The following is a 19992-nucleotide window of genomic DNA, read 5'->3' as shown; positions in this document are numbered from 1 at the left end:
AGAAGCAGTATAAGGGGAAGTAGCTAAAAGTAGGAGTAAAGCCAGACATAATGACTGAAAATAACTGAAAAGCAAAAAAAATCCAAGAAAGCTAGAGTGTAATCCTAACCCCCAATCAGATAAAGCAACAAAAAATGCATAAAGATGGAGAAATGAGTAAAAATTCAAATGCAGGCTAAAATTTATTGAAGTTTTATGTAATAAAAGAAAACAAACTCAAAATCATGGATTTTTTTTTTAAAGAGAATTTTGTAAATTCCTTAGAGATCATGGAAAAATAGCAAGAAATTCCTAAATGGTTCAAAAGAGAAATTAAATTATCAAAAAGAAGATATTAGAATGGAAATTAAATTGAAAATCAGAGCTCTTGGTACAGAATTAAAGACAAACAATAAAACTTAATACAAGGTGGAAAATTTCATCAAAAAAAAAGTAGGGGGCCCCAAAAAACAAAAGGTTTAGAATTCAAAAGTACAAAAGTGGAAAAAAATTAACAAAAGAGAAGAAAAAGGCAATAAACTTAAAAGAATACATAAATTCAGATAAGTTAAAGCAACTGACATTAAAAATAAGTCATATAAAACTAACTTAAAGATCATAGGCTTCATGATAAATTGAAACATAACAAGTTCAAAAACTTTGATACCACGCTTCAAAGAAATTTCAACAAAATAACCCAGAACTTTTGAATAAAGAAAATTAATTTTAATTGATAAAATCCATAGGTCACAATCACAGGAAAAACCTCACAGATGAAACTTCAAGATATTTCACAATTTCAATACCAAACAAGTTTTTTTCAAATAGTCAGAAGACAGGCTTTTATATTTGAAGGAACAGCAATTTAAATATTATAGTATTATTCTGTAATCATAAGAACAAAATGTAATAAGTTATTTTTAAAAAGGAAAGGAGTTTTTCTGGCAACCCAAAATAACATAACCCACAAAATTTAACCAAATCATTTTAAAAAAAAAAAAAAAAGAGGCTCATTTCTAGAAAAACCAAAAATGTGTAAGTAGAACATTTTAATGGCAGGAATAATGGTTGTAGTGATTGATATTGATGATGGTGGTGATGATGAAGATGATGATGATGATTTATTTATTAAGTAGTTACAGTATACTAGACACTATGATAAGTGCTATTGAAATTAAAATGAAAAATCAAGACAGTTGCTGCTCTGAGTTTACATCCCCATGAAAATGAAGACAACATAAAAAGAAGAGCCAGAAAGGGAGTGAAGAAGGATTGAACAATTAATTAATGAAATATTCTTTTGTATTTATGTGCTTTAAAAAAAAAAAAAAAGAAAGAAAGAAAGAAAGAAAAGAAAATGTAATGAAGGATAAAAACAAAATTGCAAAACAGGATCGTCAATGGACCAGAAAGGAGATAAGCTAAAGACTTAATGGGATCAAAGAATTAAGGTAAAGCTAAATTAATACTCCATGGATTAAATTCTATACCTACTACAAGTGAATTAATATCTTGTGTGGGTAGAATAACCCAGTGGTAATTTGTTTGAGCAGTAAAAAAGGAAGATGAAAGATAGAGCTAGAAATGTACCAAGGTTGGATGTAAATAGAGAAGGGAAGGTAATTTTCCTATTCTTTGTTTAAAAGCAATTATACAAGAATAAAAGCAATGGAGAAAGGGACTGGATGAGGAGGGTTGAAAAATGAGTTTCATTTTAAAAGAAGAAATTAATCACTGAAATCCTGCAAAGTTTCTTGGGACTTATAAACTAAATTTCTTTCTCAAGATCCATTCCTTAACCCCAAATCATTCTGTCCTCTCACTGGTTGGCCAACAATAGGTCCCAGGCCAAGTCCTAGGTGGTCATTATTTGAACTCTGATTGGCTCAGAGTGAATGCAAATAGCAATTATTTCTAGTTTGGACAGAAACCCTGACCAGAAAACCTTCCCCTCTCACACTGATTTTTTTTAACTAGGTAAAAAAGACCACTGTTTCTCTCATTTCTTTCTTAGTTATCTTTGATCACTGAATGGATGGTTGCCACAATCAAACTGAGACCTGTTAAAGATCTTAGCTTAAAAAGGTCAAGGTCCTTATTGAATACTGGACCATCCCCAGTCATTCTGATCTATATCTTATTACTGGACCCAGATGGCTCTGGAGGAGAAAGTGAGACCAGAAGGATGGAGGTATCCTCAACACAGACAGGGGAGCTTGAGACAGAGAGGGTTTAGAGGATAACAAGTTCCATTTTAAACATATTGAGCTTTAGATGTTTCCAGGACATCTAGTTTGAAATATACAGTTGGTATTTGGTAATATGGGATTGAAGCTCAGTAAAGAGACTGGACGTAGAAACACAGAAAAGAGGGTGATCTGCATAGAGATGATACTTAATGTGGAATAGTCTCAAATTTATCAGCACAGTAATAAACAGTGTCCTAACTAAGGTGGGAAGGAAGAATTGCGAAAGGCTTGAGGAGGGAAAAGAAAGTTTGGAATAGCTTTTAAAAGGATTGAGATAAACCTAAGAAAGGAAATGGGGTTACCAAGAATAAGAGTATAGAGAGAGAAGAGAAGAGAGCTTAAGGTAAAATAATTGGCAACACCCAGAGTTTAACCCATGATATGGATGAGGAAGCCTGCAAAGGAATCAGAGAAAGATCAATCAGGCAGGCAGGAGGAGAATGAGCAGAGAGCAATGTCACAAAAATCCGGAGGGGAGAGAGTATCCAGGAGGAGAAAGTGGTTAACAATGCCATGAAGCAAATAGGTCGAGAAGGATGAAAGCTGAGAAAAGAATATTAGATCTGACAATTTAAAATTATTAGTAACTTTGGAGAGAAGCCAAACTGAAGAACTTTTAGAAGAAAATGAAAGAAGAGGGAGGAAAAAAAAAATTTAGGTCAAGTTAAAGTTTTCAAAAACAAGGGCAAAAGCAATGTATTTGTAAGTAGGAGAAATTAATTCAGGGAAAGGTTGAAGACCTGGGGAAGATTATGTATAGCTGTTGGCACAATTTATTGGAGAAGATGTGAGGGGTAATATCAAGTGTACAAGAAAAGAAATTAGTTTTAGCAAAGACAAGGATCACTTCTTTTTTAGATTCCAGGATAAAGGAAGAAAAAAATGATATATCAAGGGGTTTTGAGATGAAGAAAATGGAAGAGAAGAAAAGGAGTTCATTTGAAATATTCATTTTTATCAATAATAAAGAGGTAAGATCCTCTGCTATAGGAAGTGAGTGTGGAAGACACGGAAGAAAGAAGTTTGGAAAAGCTTCTGTGGGAAGTGAGAAAGGGAATCAGTTAGAGAATGATAAGGACCCAATTGAGGTTGTATAAAATTAATATGTAACTAGTAAACTAGTAAGCTAGTTTATGACACTTCCTCCTGCTGAATTCAGTGGGTCTTGAGTGAACGTGGCAGGCACAGGTGGCAGGAATATTCGAGGGCTGAAGTTTGGTAAGAGAAAAGTGGCAATGGGATAAGAAAGCAGGAGACTCAAGAGCAAAGGATGCTGTAGAATTGAAATGGCTAACTTTTGGATTAAAAATGGAAGGTGAAAGTGAAATCAGAGTAGGAGTAATAATGTGAAAAAGTACTAAGGGATTAAACATCTTAGTAAGAGCAAAAATAGGTTTAGGAAGGGTGAGGCATAGAGAGAAATGGAATAATGGGATATTTAGGTCAGATAGGAGAATTATCAGAGTTTCTCATTAGGAAAGTTGAACATTTTATGGCAAATGCTGAGCATCTGGTGTGTGACTATCCCTCTGTGTGGCTCAGAGAGAGTAAAGGAAGAGATCATGGAATTTAAGGAGGCAGAGGAATTGGCAAATCAGGGAAAGTGAAGGAGTATCTAAATAGAGATTAGAGTCCTCTACTAAAAGTGCCAGAGGTGCGAAGAGAGAAGGAATGACCCTGGCCATGAATTCCTTAAGAAATGAGGAAGAATGACATGAGGTTTACTGTACTATAGCAACTATAATTAAAAAGATGGACATTTTTGATTAAGTGGACTTCAAAAAAGGAAAGATTCTTGATTGAAGAAGGTAAAGGGAAAGTCTAGAAATGGCCATAGGAAGCAAAGAATATTACTACTCCTTTTCCAAAACCAAAGTTTTGTGAGGAAGAAGTGAGAGAAAGTGTGTCCAGTACTGGAAAAAAAGTGGGCATTCAGAGGGGTGCCAGGTCTCAGTAAAAGCTATTAGATGGAAGGATTGAGAAAAGGAGGTTCAGGATGAAAGGAATTTTGTTCTAGGGAACAGAAATTTCAGAAGTCACACAATGGAAGAGTGGGGAGTGTTGAAATGAGACTGGATTGGTGTTGAGGGAAAAGGATGAGGAAAAAGTGGGAGAGGAGTTAGGGAGAGTTTTCTTTAAAGTAGCCATAAGCAAAGGGACAGGGAAACACACACACACAAAAAGTCATACGGATAATAAATAGTGGTGAATGAAGAAAGAAGTTCATAGTCTCAAAGGAATGTTGCAGAAGAAGCCAGACAGAGCTTAGGTCTGTTCATTCACTAAAAAAAAAAAAAAAAAAAAAGGTAAAAAAATTTTAAAGGGATATGAGAAAACAGAAAACGGGGTATCTAAAAGTCACATAGATATGGGATGGAAAAGAGAACTAAATTTTGTTACCTGAGAAGCTTTATAAACCTTTTGTGAGAGACAAATGGGGAATAAAGAACAAATGATAGAATAGAAGAGAAGAGTAGAATTTAGAATCTACCAGAAAGGAATAGAAACAAGAAGGAAGATAAAATAAATTAATATTTCTTAGAAAAGGGTACCACGTGCTCTAAATCACTGTTGATCAGAGAAATGCAAAGTAAGACAACTCTGAGGTACCACTACACACCTCTCAGATTGGCTAAGACAGCAAGAAAGGACAATGATGAATACTGGAGGGGATGTGCGAAAATTGGAACACTAATACATTGTTGGTGGAGTTGTGAACAAATCCAGCCATTCTGGAGATCAATTTGGATCTATGCTCAAAGGGCTATCAAACTGCTTTGATCCAGCACTATGCTAGTGGTAAATAAATGTGTGCTCTATATACATAAATATTTATTATTACATAATATATAATTTACATGCTTATATGATAGGGGATTATATATGGATGTCCTAGGTATAAGTATGTCTTGTAACATGGATATAATGTAATAAGTTTTTGTTTTTTACAAAAAAAATTTAATACTGGGATAGTATATAAATTAAAAATTGTAACTTTATCAAAAGGGTTTTCACGTGCGCAAGAAGTAGTTTAAACAGAATATCAGCTTTGGGTGTTGATGGTGTCTTCTTCCTGATGTGTCCTAGGAAGGGGTGTACCTTCATTGCTGACTTACAAGGCCAGTATTTTAGTTAAATTACTTGGACTCCTCATTTAGGTTTTAGTATATAGTTCTCAAATAGGCCTGCTAGAGGCATGAGGACAAGGATAAGTAAGAAATAGAGTAGGGAGGCTAGTTGGCCGATAATGATGAACGGTTGTTCTACTGGTTGGCCGCCGATTCAGGTGAGTGTGATAAGGTTGGAGGTAAGGATTCAGAATAATGTTTGGGAGACTGGTCGGAATATTATGCTTTGTTGGTTGGCTGTATGGAGAAAAGGGATGATTAGAAGGATTAAGATAGAAGCTAGTGTCAGCCCTACTTCACTCCAGCACAATAGTGGTAGCAGCATCTTCCTCTTAATCCACTTCAGCCCTGTCATAACATCTAACCAAACAGCTTTTACTATCATACTTTGCCTAGGGGGTATTACAACTTTATTTACAGCTTTCTGCGCTATGACCCAGCAGTGTTACTACTGGGCTTATATCCCAAAAAGATCTTAAAGGAGGGAAAGGGACCTGTATGTGCAAAAATGTTTGTGGCAGCCCTTTTTGTAGTGGCCAGAAACTGGAAACTGAGTGGATGTCCATCAATTGGAGAATGGCTGAATGTTATGGAATATTATTATTCTGTAAGAAACGACCAACAGGATAACTTCAGAAAGGCCTGGAGAGACTTACATGAACTGATGCTGAGTGAAATGAGCAGGACCAGGAGATCATAGTACACAGCAACAGCAAGATGATACGATGATCAGTTCTGATGGACGTGGCTCTTCTCAACAATGAAACGATTCAGACCAGTTCCAATGTTCTTATGATAAAGAGAGCTGTGGGAACTAAGGGTGGATCACAACATAGCATTCTCACTCTTTTTGTTGTTGTTTGCTTGCATTTTATTTTCTTTTTCTTTTTTTTCCTTTTTGATTTGATTTTTCTTGTGCAGCAAAATAATTGTATGACTATGTATGCATATATTGGACTTAACATATATTTTTACCATGTTTAACATATATTGAATTACTTGCCATCTAGGGGAGGGGATGGGGAGAAGAGTGAATGTTTGTAAAATACTAACATTTATATAGTACTTTAAGGTTTGCAAAGATGTTGTCTTATTTGACTCTTTCAGCAAACCTGTAAAATAGATGCTATTATTATCTCCTTTTTATGGATAATAATATCAGAGCTGAAAGAGATTGAATGATTTGTCCAAAGTCACATAACTAATTTATCTGAGGCAGAATTTGAACTGAGGGCTTCCTGACTCCAAATCTAGCACTCCATTTAGCTGTCTATTAAGTGGAATGCCAATTATATAGATACTGACTATAAAATAAACAATTATAGAAATAATTTAAAAAACCTATGTGAATGAAATTAATAAAAATACCAACAAAATGTTGGGGATGCAATTAAAGCATCCTCAGAGGAAAAATAAAACTCTATGACCACATTTTTGTTGTTTTTATTCAGGTGTGTTTGGTTCTACATGACCCCATTGGGATTTTCTTGACAAAGATACTAGAGTAGTTTGCCATTTCCTTCTTCAGTGTGTTCTCATGTTACAGATGAGGAACTGGAGCAAATAGGAATTAAATGACTTGCCCAGGATCACACAACTAATAAATACATGAGAATGGATTTGAACTCGTATCTTCTTGCCTCCAAGCCCAGTATTCCATCTACTGCACCACATAGTTGGCTAAAACTATGCATTAGCAATGTAGAAAAAGAGAGATTTCATGAACTTAAATGGGAAATTTTAAAGATTCAAGAATCAACAAATTAACAAACACAAAATAAGAAATGTTGACAATTAGCAGAGAACAGATAAAATGTGTAAGGAGAGGAGAATCTATAAATGATCATACTAAAAGCTGATTCTTAAAAAAGTTTGATAAACTTTAAGTTAAAATATTTTTTTAAAAAAGGCAAGAAAGAAAAATTAAATTACCAAAATGAAGAATGAAGTGGGTAATATCATAACAAAGTAAATTTTTTAAAAATTAGAAACTACTATACACAATTATATGCTAGAAGAAAAAAAAGTTTAAAGAAAATTAAGGATAACCCACAAAAATATAAAATAACCAAATTAACAGAGGATATAATAGAGATTCTAAATATTCCTCAAAAAATAAAATCTAATTAGTCATAAGGAAACTACTTAAAGGAGAAAAAAAAGCCTATAATACAGATAATGTTACAGGTCAATTCTATCAAAAGTTTATAGAACAATTAAAACTTGTGCTAGGTAAATTATTTCCAAAAATTCAGAAAGAAAACACTTTAGTAAAGTTTTTATGAGACTAATATGATCCTAAAGCCTAAACAAGGGAGGAATAAAACAAAGATATGGAAATATAAATCAATATTGCTAATTATTACTGATACAAAATTTTAAAGTAAAATTCTAGAAAATATGCTGCAGCAATGTAACTCAAAATTTATTGGTTGTGACCAAATTGGATTTGTACCACAGAAACAAAAATAATTCAGCATTAAGTAAAACAGGTAACACAATCATATTAAAAACAAAATAATAAACACCCCATGTTTATAGCAACAAATGCAAAAAAGTTTTTGCCAAAATAAAGCATTAGTGAATGTTAGTATACTTATTGATTGATTGATACTCAATTATACTTATTATCAAATGCTACCAATATGCTTAGATGTAGAAAGACCATTTTAATATTATAAAAAGTATCTAAAATAAAAAATTTTTATTTTCAATGTGCGAATACTAAGAGCCTCTCCAATATATGTAAGAATAAAATGCTATTAATGACATAGTTTGAAAAATACTAGTGATAATATTAAAAAAAAAAAAGAAACTAAAGGCACAAACAGTGACAGAAACAAATTTAGCTATATGTTCAGTCGTGATGAGTTGCTTAAAAAACACCAGAGAATCAATGAAGAAATTGAGACAATAGGTTCATTATCATAACAGGATACAAAATAAATACATGAAAATAGAAAGAATTTACATGTTATATAACAAAAATTATAAGAAAGTAATAGGAGTAGGAACTCTTATCAAAATAAGTACAAAATCTTAGTGAGCAGAGATTCCTCTTAAGAGCAGAGATGATTAAAGTAGAATTAAAACTGAAGGCTCTGGGCTGATTTCAGAAAAGCCTGGAAGGACTTACATGAACTGATGTTCATGTGATCAGAACTGATGTGAAGTAATCAGAACCAAGAGAATATTGCACATACTAACAGCAAGATTATGTCACGTTCATTTATGATAGACTTAGCTCTTCTCAGCAATATAGTGATCCAAGGCAATTCTTTTTTTTTTTTTTCTTCCCCCCTGAGGCTGGGGTTAAGTGACTTGCCCAGGATCACACAGCTAGGAAACTTTAAGTGTCTGAGACCAGATTTGAACTCCGGTCCTCCTGAATTCAGAGCTGTTCCAAGACAATTCTAATACTTGGGACAGAAAATGCCATCTGCATCCAAAGAGAGAAGTTTGGAGACTGAATGTGGATTAAAGCATATTATTTGCACTTCTCTTTTATTGTTTGGGTTTTTTCCTTTTTTCTCATGGTTTTTTCCTTTTGTTCTGATTTTTCTTTTACCACTTAACTAGCATGGAAATAGTCTAAAATAATTGGATTACTTGCTCTCTTGGGGAGAGGAGAGGTAAGGAAGAAAGAAAGAAAAAAAAAACTTGCAACCCAAAAATCTTACAAAAATGAATGTTGAAAATTATCTTTACATATAATTGGAAAAATAAAATTCTACTGAAAAAAATTTTAAAGAATATAAACTCCTTAAAAGTACACACATACACACACACATACACACACACATACACACACACACACACACACACACACATACACACACACCACAATCTGAAGGTTTTGCATTTTTCAAGTCCACAGAGAACCTTAACAAAGACTCTGGATTTTGCTTTAAATTTGTGATTTTCTTCTATCCCTATTTTGGATTAACTCCCAGTTTTGGTTAGTCAGGACAGGTTAGTCATAGACTTAGCAAAGTGGACGTTTGGCCATTAGACTAGACTGAGACACTGTGGTCCTCCCCTTCACCCTGAAACCAAGCACTTGTAGCAGGTTAGTCCGAATTCCAGTTTTTATTTTTAGTCTACAAATGTTCTGCGTCTAAAGTCTGAGAGAAGTGGGGAGCAGGAGGATAACACTCTAGCTCTCAGGTGTGTCAGGAGCCCAACCTGGAGTTAACTATCTTGCAGCAAGTGCAAAAGGAGGTTTAGTGGACTGATCTCTGAAGTCTCTTCCAGCTCTAAATCTATGAGCTTTGACTTATTTTCACAGAGAATCTGAGAAAGTCAAGGTTCTAGTAAAGGACTCCCAACCTTCCCACATCCCAGCTTTGAACATTTGTTCAGTGAATTTAGCCTTGAAGCAGAAGCTGCAAGTTCCTTCTTCCCTCTTTTTCCTTCCTGGTATTTTTTTAGTCCTTTCTTTGTCATTTCTTATTCCCAGAGACCTCTAGCTCTGATTTTCCTACAATTTTGTTCTCCCTTTTTTGTCATTTCTTATTCCCAGAGACCCCTACCTCTAACTTTCCTACAATTTTCTCTCAAGGTAGACTTGATACCTAAATTTAAAAAGCAAGGTGAGGTAAAACCATCAGTTTGTAAGAGATTTCCCTGATCCCATTTATTTAATTTAATTTGATTTGAGGGGGGTGGGGATGAGGGTAGAAGAGCATCAAGGTATATCTGACAAAGTAAAATTCTAAGGCTCCTGTCTCTCTAATTTTAAGAAAATAAACAGTCTTCATGGGGAAAAAAATCACTTTGTTTCCAAGATTTGTTTTCCTGCTTTCTCTTTTCTTAACAAAAAATGAAGTAAAAATATTTTTCCCTCAAGTGGCCTGTATTGAGTGGAATGCCTGGTTTTAAACCTTAAATAGGCCTCCTGAAAGTAGTGCCAAAGTCACCTAGTGCTCCCATATGTGATATAGAAGTTAAATTATACCCTTTAAGTAAAACCATTCTTCCTAAAGGTTGTAAATCAAATTACCTGAGAATTTTCCCACTCAACAGCTACTATCCGAACCCTAAGAAATCTTTGGATCTACAGAAGATCAGCTCTATGACCCTGAAGCTACTTATCCTCTCTGGAATTCAGTTTTCTCATCTAGAAAATTCTTTCATTCAACAAGCATTTATTAAGCCCCAACTACTGTTTAGACATATGTTAAGTTCTGAGTATACAAAACAGTCCCTACCCTCAAGGAGTTTCCCTTCCACGTGGGAGAATTGGAGTTGGGAACAACACATTCTCAGACAAATAAATACAGAATAAATGCCGCAGATATTATTCACTACTTGGGGGAGTAGAAAGGGGAAGACTAATAACTGGAGAAATGAGGCTACAGGCTGACCTATGAGGAGGGCCAGGGGTCCTAGGAGGGTGAAAGAAGGCAGACTCCCACTGCAAGCATGGGAACAGCTTGAGCAAAGGCACAAAGCTGTGAAATGGACCTTTGTACAGATATTAGCAAGCAAAACAGAGAAAGACTTGGGGGATGAGAGTCTAGGAGGGACACTAATGCACCAAAAGGAGAGCACTGTATTAAATGGGCTCCAAGTATTCTTCAGATTCTAATAATACTAATTTATTTAATTTAGACTTTACACAGTATATAAATTATCTCTAACATTTTATGGTTCTGGGGATATGAAATGTGGGTGCTCTACAGAACCCCCTCCAGAACAGTTCTGAGTAAAGTCTTTTCTACCAAATAATATGAAAGTTCTCCATTAAAGTAGAGCAAGTTTCTTTCTTTATACAATGGAACCCAGCCTGAGTCTTGCCCTACCCCCATTCCTTAAACACACACTCATATTACAAGTTGAATTCCAAGTTGATTCCACCTGAACACAAGCACAGGGAATATTTTCTAACTTGAGAAAGGACTCCACTTCCCTTCTGGCATATGGATAAATTGAAGTACCTATGTGCTACATGAATGTACATGTGTATATATGTGTATGATTATAGATCTCTTTCTATATTTCTGTGTGTGTGTGTATGTATAAATATGTGTGTATGTATGTATAAATATGTCTGCACTTAATTGTAGCCTTCTAGAGGATGTAACAGAAAAGGAAAGGTGAAAAAAAAAGAATAAAGTAAAAAGAACAAAAGAAGACCTATATGGAAGCAAAGATGGACAGCTCTGAATAATAATATTATTTATTGTCTCATATTTTGAATCTTATCTTATGCTGTGAACATAACCGTGTTTTTTTGGGGGGGTTCTATTTTATTTGTTTTTCTACTTGAAATAAATAATTTAAAAAAAAAAAAAAGAAAAAATCAAAGTACCTGTGTGCTTGACACAGACTATATCAAGAGCAGGGCAATTTGAGAGTGAATTTTCCTTTGATTCCATTCTAATCCCTTTTTTGTCCCTTCCGAGTCCTTGGAATGTGAACTGGATCACTTCAGGCCCAAGCCAACAGGAATCAAATCCTCATGGTGGAGATACTTATAAGTGTACTTATAATCAGATACTTGTGACATAAGACACAGTTATTTTAACCTCTCTAGACTTCTATTTCCCCTTATATAAAATAAGGTTGTGAACCCTGTGATCTCTGAGGTTGCTTCTAGTTCTAAATCTATGATCTTTTGACTTGCATAAAGATTGGACCAAAACTGGACTCCGTAAGAGCTAGAGGCTGAAGAAAAGGGGATCTGAAGGAGTCAATACTTTTCAGTCCTCCTATTACTTGACAAAAGGCATATGTTAAATGTATCCTTAAGGGAGAAAATATTATAGCTGAGGGAAAGATGGTTAAAAAAAACCAAACCTCTCCTGTGGACAGGGATGTATGGGGCAGGAAGGTGGGGGAGGGAGAGAGGATATGTGTTGAGTAGGATGAGAAACACATTGGGAGATAATATATATTGAATTTGAAACTACAATAGCAGCAAAATCAAAATGGTTAACTCAAGCAGGTTTTTTTGTAACTCCAAAGGAATTTCATTTTCCACATTCCTAAGCATTAGATTTAGATGGGATGGAAAATATGGGATACAGACACTGACTCTGAAATGAGAGGACCTGGATTCAAATCTCATCTCTGACACTTACTAGTTTGTATGACCTAGGATAAGGTCACATAATTTTCCTAGGCTTCTGTTTTCTCACTTGTAAAATGAAGGAGTTGGATTAAGAGGCTCTGGAATCACTTCCAGATCCAGTTCTATGAGTCTATGAATTAAATTGATTGCATTAATATTTGGAGTGAGCGTGGAGAGGGTTCCCCACTATTCAAATCTCAAAGTGAAAAGTCAGTCACCATTAATTCAGAAAAACAGAATCTATATTAAGATCAGAGACCCAAATTGTGAGATTTCTGGATAATATAAAAATGGAATCTGTTGTGGAGAGACAGTCAGAATTGGATATTCCTGGCTTTGTCATATTCAGCAAGCATTTATTAAATATCCATAGCACAGACAGAGATCTCACTGCCAGGAATGTACCTCAGGGAAAGAAAAAAGAAAGAAAAATATTTGTAACAGCACATTTTGCAGTAGCAGAGAATTGGAAACAAAATAGAAGACTATCAACTGGGGATTAGCTAAACAAATTGTGGTGCATGAATATAAAGGAATAATAATAATAATAGTTAACATTTATATAACAGTTTAAAGTTTGCAAAACACTTTACAAACATTATCTTATTTGAAACTCACAATAATTCTGTGAGGAAGGTTCTATTAGTATCCCCCTTTTAAAGAGATGAGGAAACCTGGGGCACAAGAAAGCCACTTTTGTGGCTTTTACAAAAAGTCTTTCCCAATCGTTCTTAGTTCCAGTGCTTTCCCTCTGTTAATTATTTCCTATTTATCCCATACATAGCTTGTTTGTATGTAGTTATTCGAATGTTGTCTCCCCCATTGTATGTAAGATCCTTGAAGGAAGGAACTGTCTTTTCTATCTTTTTTTGTATTCTCAGTACTTAACACATAGTAAGTGCTTAATAAATGTTTTTTGATTGGTTAATGGATTATCTGAGGTAGAATCTGAACTCAGTTCTTCTTCAAGTCTTATACTCCATTCACTTTGTGTAGCTATCTGTTATATATTACTGAGTCATGAAAAATGATGACTATAAAGAATATAGTGAGGTATGGAAAAATATATGAAATAAGCAGAACCAGGAAAATAGCATACATGCCCAATGACCACAGTTCTTTAAATGGGAAAAACAAAAATTGAAAGGTTTCATGGGCAGCAGGAGGAGAAAGAAGCAAGTGGATGTCATCTGTTTTTGAAATTTCATTTTCAAATTAAATGCATATACCAGGATTTCTATGTACATAGAGAAATAAAATTGCATATAAAATTGTAAATCTCTATTTGATACCACTTGATAACAGTCCCTCTTCCCGTTTTAGATAAGAATAAGATTCATCTCATGCCCATTTCCCACTTACACTTTTCTTTTCACACATTCTATTAATATAAAATAGCAAGTTTCACCCCGTTTTTTCTCCTTTCTGCACTACTTATTCCATTTATTCTTTCTCTTTCCCTCCAAAACTTTGGAACACAACCAATCTATCCCCCCCCCTCCACCCTCTGTTAACTCCTTCAGGACTCTTTGAAGGCAATAAGGGTCTGAAGGGACCCTTACTGCTTTTCTCCCTATTAGAATAGTAGCATCAAAGTACCCCCTTCCAATTGTGGTCTTTAAGGTTTTTCTTGATGTTTGTGTTTTCATTTCAAATTTCTAACTCAACTATACTATTTTCATTAGAAAGCTTGAAATTCTCTATTCCACTAAAAAAATCAACTTTTCTCTATATTGACATTTCACCCTAACTTCCTAATTCTTCAATTTACTCATTTCTCAAGGTCTATTTCTTTATCCACTTCAACTACACAGAGATGGTCATACTTGATCTTATTATCATCCACAAGTGTCCCACTTTCACATTCATGAACTCTGAAATTTCTTTATCTAATAATCATGCGTTGCCATTCCCCTCTCCCTCTGCCTTGCATCCCCTACTCTGTTCTTCATTCTCAATATGACCTTCAATCTCTCCACTCCCTCATTTCTCAGTCCATCACCCTTGCACTGGGTACATTCTTATCCCTTCCTTATTTTGAACCTTGGGGAATAAATTCAACTCTATCCTGTGCTTTTCTATCAAGTGCCTTGTCCTTCTCCTTTCAAAGATTTTATCCTCTCAAATCTCAGCTTTGGATTACTCTTAATCCATGTACTCATAGAAACTTTTGTTTCTATTCATATGCTGTTGAATGAAGCTAGAGAAAATGGTGAAACCATGTTGATTGAGCCCACTATAAATTTGTATATATAATCTCAATCGAGCCATTATTGGATCAATATGTTATCCTACACACCATAGCAGTTTTTCCAAAAATTTTAATCATTCCTCAAACATCCCATTGTTCCCCTTCTGTAAGTTGATAATCTTGCTTCATATTCCATAAAATTTGCCCCTCCTACTCATCTGATATCATTCAAAGGCCTTATAATTCCACCTTCAACCATCTTCTTTGAAGAAGTGGCAATTCTCCTTGACAAGAAAAACACTTCTACATACCCAATTCCATCCTATCTCTCCCAGTAAATTATCCCCTCTATCCACCCTCTCACTAATCTTTCTCTATCTACTGACATCTTCCCTATTGCCTACAAACATGCTCATGTCATCCTCATCTTGAAAAAAATCCTCATTTGATCAGTTCATCATATATCCATACTTTCATGACTAAACTCCTTGAGAAGCCATCTACAAACCATGCTTCCACTTTCTTTCTTCTCTCTTCTTAACTCTCTTCAGTCTGGCTTCCAACTTCATTACTCAACTGAAATTGCTCCCTCTAAACCATATGATCTCAATGACCAGATTTAATGGTCTTTTGTAAGTTTTCATCTTTCTTGACCTTTTCCGCAGTCTCTAATATTCTCATCTCCTGTATGTTCTCTTCCTCAAGGTTTTCATGACATTACTTTCTCACTCCTATTTCCTTCTTGGAAGTTGCTCCTTCTGGGTTTCCTTAGCTGAATCTTCATCTAGGTCACGCTTCCAATGGTTGTGTCCCTCTGAGGCTCTGTACTATGTGCCTTTCTCATTTCCTTCTATGTTATTTCACTTAGTGAGCATTAGCTCTTATAGATTTAGTTATTATCTCTATACTGATGATTCTCAAATCTACTTATCCAGTCCTAATTTCTGTGCTGACTTCCAGTTTTGGATCTCCAACTGTCCTTGGACATTTTGAAGTAGATGTCCCATAGACATTTTAAAGTCAATTATGTCTAAAACCAAATTAATTTTCTTCTTAAATCTTCCCCTTTACTCTGCCCTGTGGTTGCAGTAGATCTAGGCAATTTTTAATTTGATTTCTTGACTTTCTTTAATCATAATTATTGAAGAATAAATGGATTCAATTTAGTCTTAAATTATTTCTTTCACTTGTTTTCTAGATCAATTGTTTTTGATATTGGGTGTCTTAAATTTTCTTCTAATTTTTCAAACTTTTGGTTTTGATTTCTTTCTGCTTCATGGAGTCATATATTTCTGTTTTGTCTAGTTTCCAACGATTCCATTTATTGGGTAAGATTTACCATTTTTTCTTATGAGCTATTTTTTCTCTTTCCAATTCTTTACTCTTTTCATTTGATTTTTTTATTCTCTCGCTGAATTTCTTCTAAATATTCATTTATGACTTGTGGAAAATCCACTTTTTCTGTTTCTTGCAATTATTACGGAGTTGTTCTCTCCTTTGGGAGGATAAATATTTTTATATTGCTCAAGGTTTTCAATGGCTTACTCATTTATCCAACTTTAATTCCTGAACTCAATCTTTGTGTCAGAACTATCACCTCCTCTTGCACCTTTTGAGTGGTGTCGCCTTCCATACTTGGTCATGTTTTGGGTCTCCTGGGTTCTTGCCCTAACCTCTGAATTTCAGGGTTAGATATCTCCCCATGCTGAATCATTGAAATTTGGAGAGCTGGAGTTTCATGCTCCTCTAAGGTAACTCAAGATAGAATGTTAGGAATCTCAGAGCCCCAAACACCTAAGTTGTTCCAATCTAAGTATTGCTAAGTAGCATGCTTTTGCCTCCAATAGTCCCTAAATTAAATTTACAATCACCTTTTGGCTATCTCTATACAGAAAACCCTGCAGATTATACATGTTGTTTCTGGTACTTTTATGAGGCAATCAGTGGGCTTGTTTGTCTGCTCTGCTGCTGGCTTTCCTGGCAATCCCCTGCCCTATTAACTGTGGGCTGCTGGCTGGGTTTTTGTGCATTTCTGGTGTGGAAAAAAAATAATTTACTGTCATTTTTGGTAGAAGTTTTTGATTTCTTCTTATTTGGTCTGGTATAAATTTCAGGCTTTTTGCTGGAGTAGGTGTGAGGTAGCAAGGCAGCCTGTCTTTCTCTGTTCAGTTGGCCAGAAGTTGCCACAGATCCCATCTCATGAAAGATACTGGTGCTCAAGGCTGTTATGGCAAGGTTAGGAGTGGAAGGGAATGGTATTATACTGTACAAACCTGGCAAAGACTCTGAAGCCACAGAAAGACCATGAGTTGATAAGCATTCCAGGCAAGAGGGACAAGTATAGTACTTTTTCATCACCCTGAAAGCTGCAATTTTATTTTATTTATTTTGCATGATAGAATATAGAAAGATAGTCATATCTCCTTGAAAGGAAAGGAGTGAATTCTTTGAAAAGAAAAAAACCACACCCATAAAGTGAATTGTTAGGAAAGCTCTTCCCACATGAAAGAAGGGTAAGGAAAAAAGTCAGATGCTCAAGCAAGTCATCTGTTTCAGGGGATAATTGACAGCTCAGCCTGTCTTGACTGAATTACATTTGCTGATTACATTTGCTACAAGGAAGAGTGCAAGGGTGTGTTATTTCATGGAATAACAATGATTTTTTTAAAGTTATCCATGGATACAATTTTGAATTTTATAATTCTAAAAACAATAATTAAATATGTAAATTTGAGGATTTCTCCCTCTTTTCTTAAAAAAGAACAGGATCCATATTCTCTTTTATGATTTGCATTGATTACTCATTTAACTACTAATGGATCCCATCTTCTAGAGAGCTCAGACATGCAAGAGAGTAGTCTTGTGAGAAGGGCATTTCCTGTGTCTCCTGAGCCAGCTAAACCAGGCAAGTCTCATGGAAACCAAAGTCTTCAATCTGGTGCAAAACCAAGAAGATGAGGAAATTTCAGATTCATGGTGGGAACAGTAGACCCATGAAGTATTGAATACAGTGGGAGGGAAAGAATGGGAGGAAAGCCAGGAAGGATGGCTGAAACCAACAACAACAAAGAAGAGCAAAATTATTTAGGTCATTTCAGTAAAAGTTCTGTTGAAAAGGGTTTAATTTTTTTTTAATATTTTGTTTTTTATAGGGGGGTTTCAGGTTGACAGCAGGAAGGCATCTCATTCCTATCTTATCCTTTCTGACCTTGGGGACTGAAGGGCTGGGCCCAAGAAAATGGCAATGTAAGGGAAGTGATTTTGACTTTTGATACAGTGCAGTGGATTGCATCAATAAGATTGTATTGCCCTTCTTCAAAGAAATCAGTCCAATAAACTTATTATTGCCTTGGAGATGGAGAGAGAGTGAATTGGACATTGACTGTAGAAACATAGTCTTAAAATCTTTTATCATGTAAGAGATGGTCAAAGTAGGATAGAAAATGTCACCTGCTAGGGGGAAAACATCTCCAATATTTAGTTGTTCCCTAAAAATTTTAGGGAATAAAGGATATGCACACCAGCAAATAGAGAGCTTCTTTATATAGAGAGGCCTAGCATCAATCTAGACAAATCAACTAACAAGCACATATAAAAGGTTATTATTTTGAAATAATTCCTATTTTAAAATTTTTTTAAATGTCCATTTGCTATGTTCAACAAAGAAATGGCAACACCCAGCAACTACTCTCAGTCCTGTTCCACCATATGACCTTCACCAGACTAACTAGCTATTCACAGACCCCCAAAGCATGAAGGTACAAGATTTGGTGTCTCAAAGAATCCCCACCACGAAGGGACTTGATCCTCTTCAAGGAAACTCAAGCTACTTCTCTGGGGTCAGGGGCCAGGGTTTACTCTTCTGGTGTAGTTGAACTAGGAAGGGGATAAGGTGGAAACAAAACATTTGGGACTCTTCTAATTCCTGGATTGATAAAATTAACCTAATGAATGGGATAGGGAGAGATATAATCTTTAAGTTATAAGTTTCTTAGATTTGGGTTTTGGGGATGGGGAGAAAGAAGTTGAAGCTTTCCTTTTTCTCCTTTTATATTATAATTTACATTATAATGAAATATTAAAAAGGCTCCCCAAAAGAGCTGCATTTGGATGATCATTGAGCTAAGAGAAATGTAGATACCATCTAATCAAATAAACATTCATTAAGTATGTTCTATATATCAGACACTGAACTGGGTGCCCAGGATATATAAAAAACAAAATAATACAATTTCTGCCCTCAAAGATCTGGCCCCCCAAGAGATGGGAGAAACCCACATACATATAGAGGTATATTCAAATATCTATACAATCCCTAATTTCACAAATGAAGAAAACAGACTCAAAGTGAATGAATCACTCACCTAATCACTCAGTAGGTGACAAATATAGGAGAAAATGTGCCACTTGAAATACTGGAACAATGGAACAGCCCAGGTAATTTATCATTCAATGTTTACTTCTATTCTCCCTTTCCAGTCCACAAGAGCCCAACAGTGCCTTCAGTGACCAGGAAGTAATAGGAATCTCTGTCCAAATCAGCACCTGCCAAGAATGTAATTTGATGAAAGAGGAAGAACAAGAGCAAAAAAAACAACTGTGTCCTACCCACCCCCACCCAGAGTAGATTCAAATTGACCTCTGAACCAGAAGGTCATAATGTCAGATCAAATAAAATTAATATTATTATATTATAAAATTTAATTATAATTTAAATAATAATATAATATAATAATTTATATTACAAAATTATAAATTAAAATTATAAGAAAGTTCATATAGCTTTTCAAAAATAAACAGAAAATAAAGCTACTGCAGGAACCCAACTCTAAAATAATCTTCTCTCACTTAAAACATTTTAAATGATGACTCCCTCTTCTCCCCAAATCAAGTACAAAATATGCAAATGTTATAAATATTACAAATTACCCAAAGTGATAAAATAGGATGAAGAAGCAGAAGGTTTTTTTTTTTTTTTTTGTGATTCTAACTAGTCCCATTTCAAAGCTAATCTCAAATGAAGAAGTGAGTCTCCATATTATGAATCTCTAGTGTCCAGTGCCCCCTCTAGATGTTTATAGGAGTAACCTGTGTGAACTGAACATTTTGGTTTTCAAGGGCTAAATCAGGAAAGCCTTGCTATTGTCCTATTTTTCATTATTCCCTTCTCTTCCCCTCTGCTTCATTGCCCCCTGCCCTGAAGAATAGTATCTCTTATCAGAGATTCATCAAGAGCAAGACCTTGAGGAGGAAAGTTCAGCCATGTGAAAAGGGAGTAATTGTTCAGGGTTTGAAAGGAGACAGGAATCCAAGGGCTTTGTGGCTCCAAAGGACACTGTTACCTGAGTCATTTCAAAAAGATTTAGTTGG

General features: G+C 35.0%; 1 long non-coding RNA gene across 4 annotated transcripts in view; it reads right to left on the bottom strand.

Annotated features, from left to right (window-relative positions):
- Nucleotides 1–19992, bottom strand: part of LOC141557002 (uncharacterized) — a 177609-nt gene that overhangs the window by 52192 nt on the left and 105425 nt on the right. For 3 of the 4 annotated variants that reach the window (XR_012486680.1, XR_012486681.1, XR_012486682.1), the window contains exons 3-4: nucleotides 18987–19167; nucleotides 6013–6170 (exon numbers count right to left, since the gene is read on the bottom strand). This is a non-coding gene — a long non-coding RNA (uncharacterized LOC141557002). The remainder of the gene's footprint in view (nucleotides 1–6012; nucleotides 6171–18986; nucleotides 19168–19992) is intronic. The other variant, XR_012486683.1, reaches the window with a different exon arrangement.

The sequence above is a fragment of the Sminthopsis crassicaudata genome, chromosome 2 (genome assembly GCF_048593235.1).
Source record: "Sminthopsis crassicaudata isolate SCR6 chromosome 2, ASM4859323v1, whole genome shotgun sequence".
Lineage (NCBI taxonomy): Eukaryota > Metazoa > Chordata > Mammalia > Dasyuromorphia > Dasyuridae > Sminthopsis > Sminthopsis crassicaudata.
This window is presented reverse-complemented; position numbering and strand designations above follow the sequence as displayed.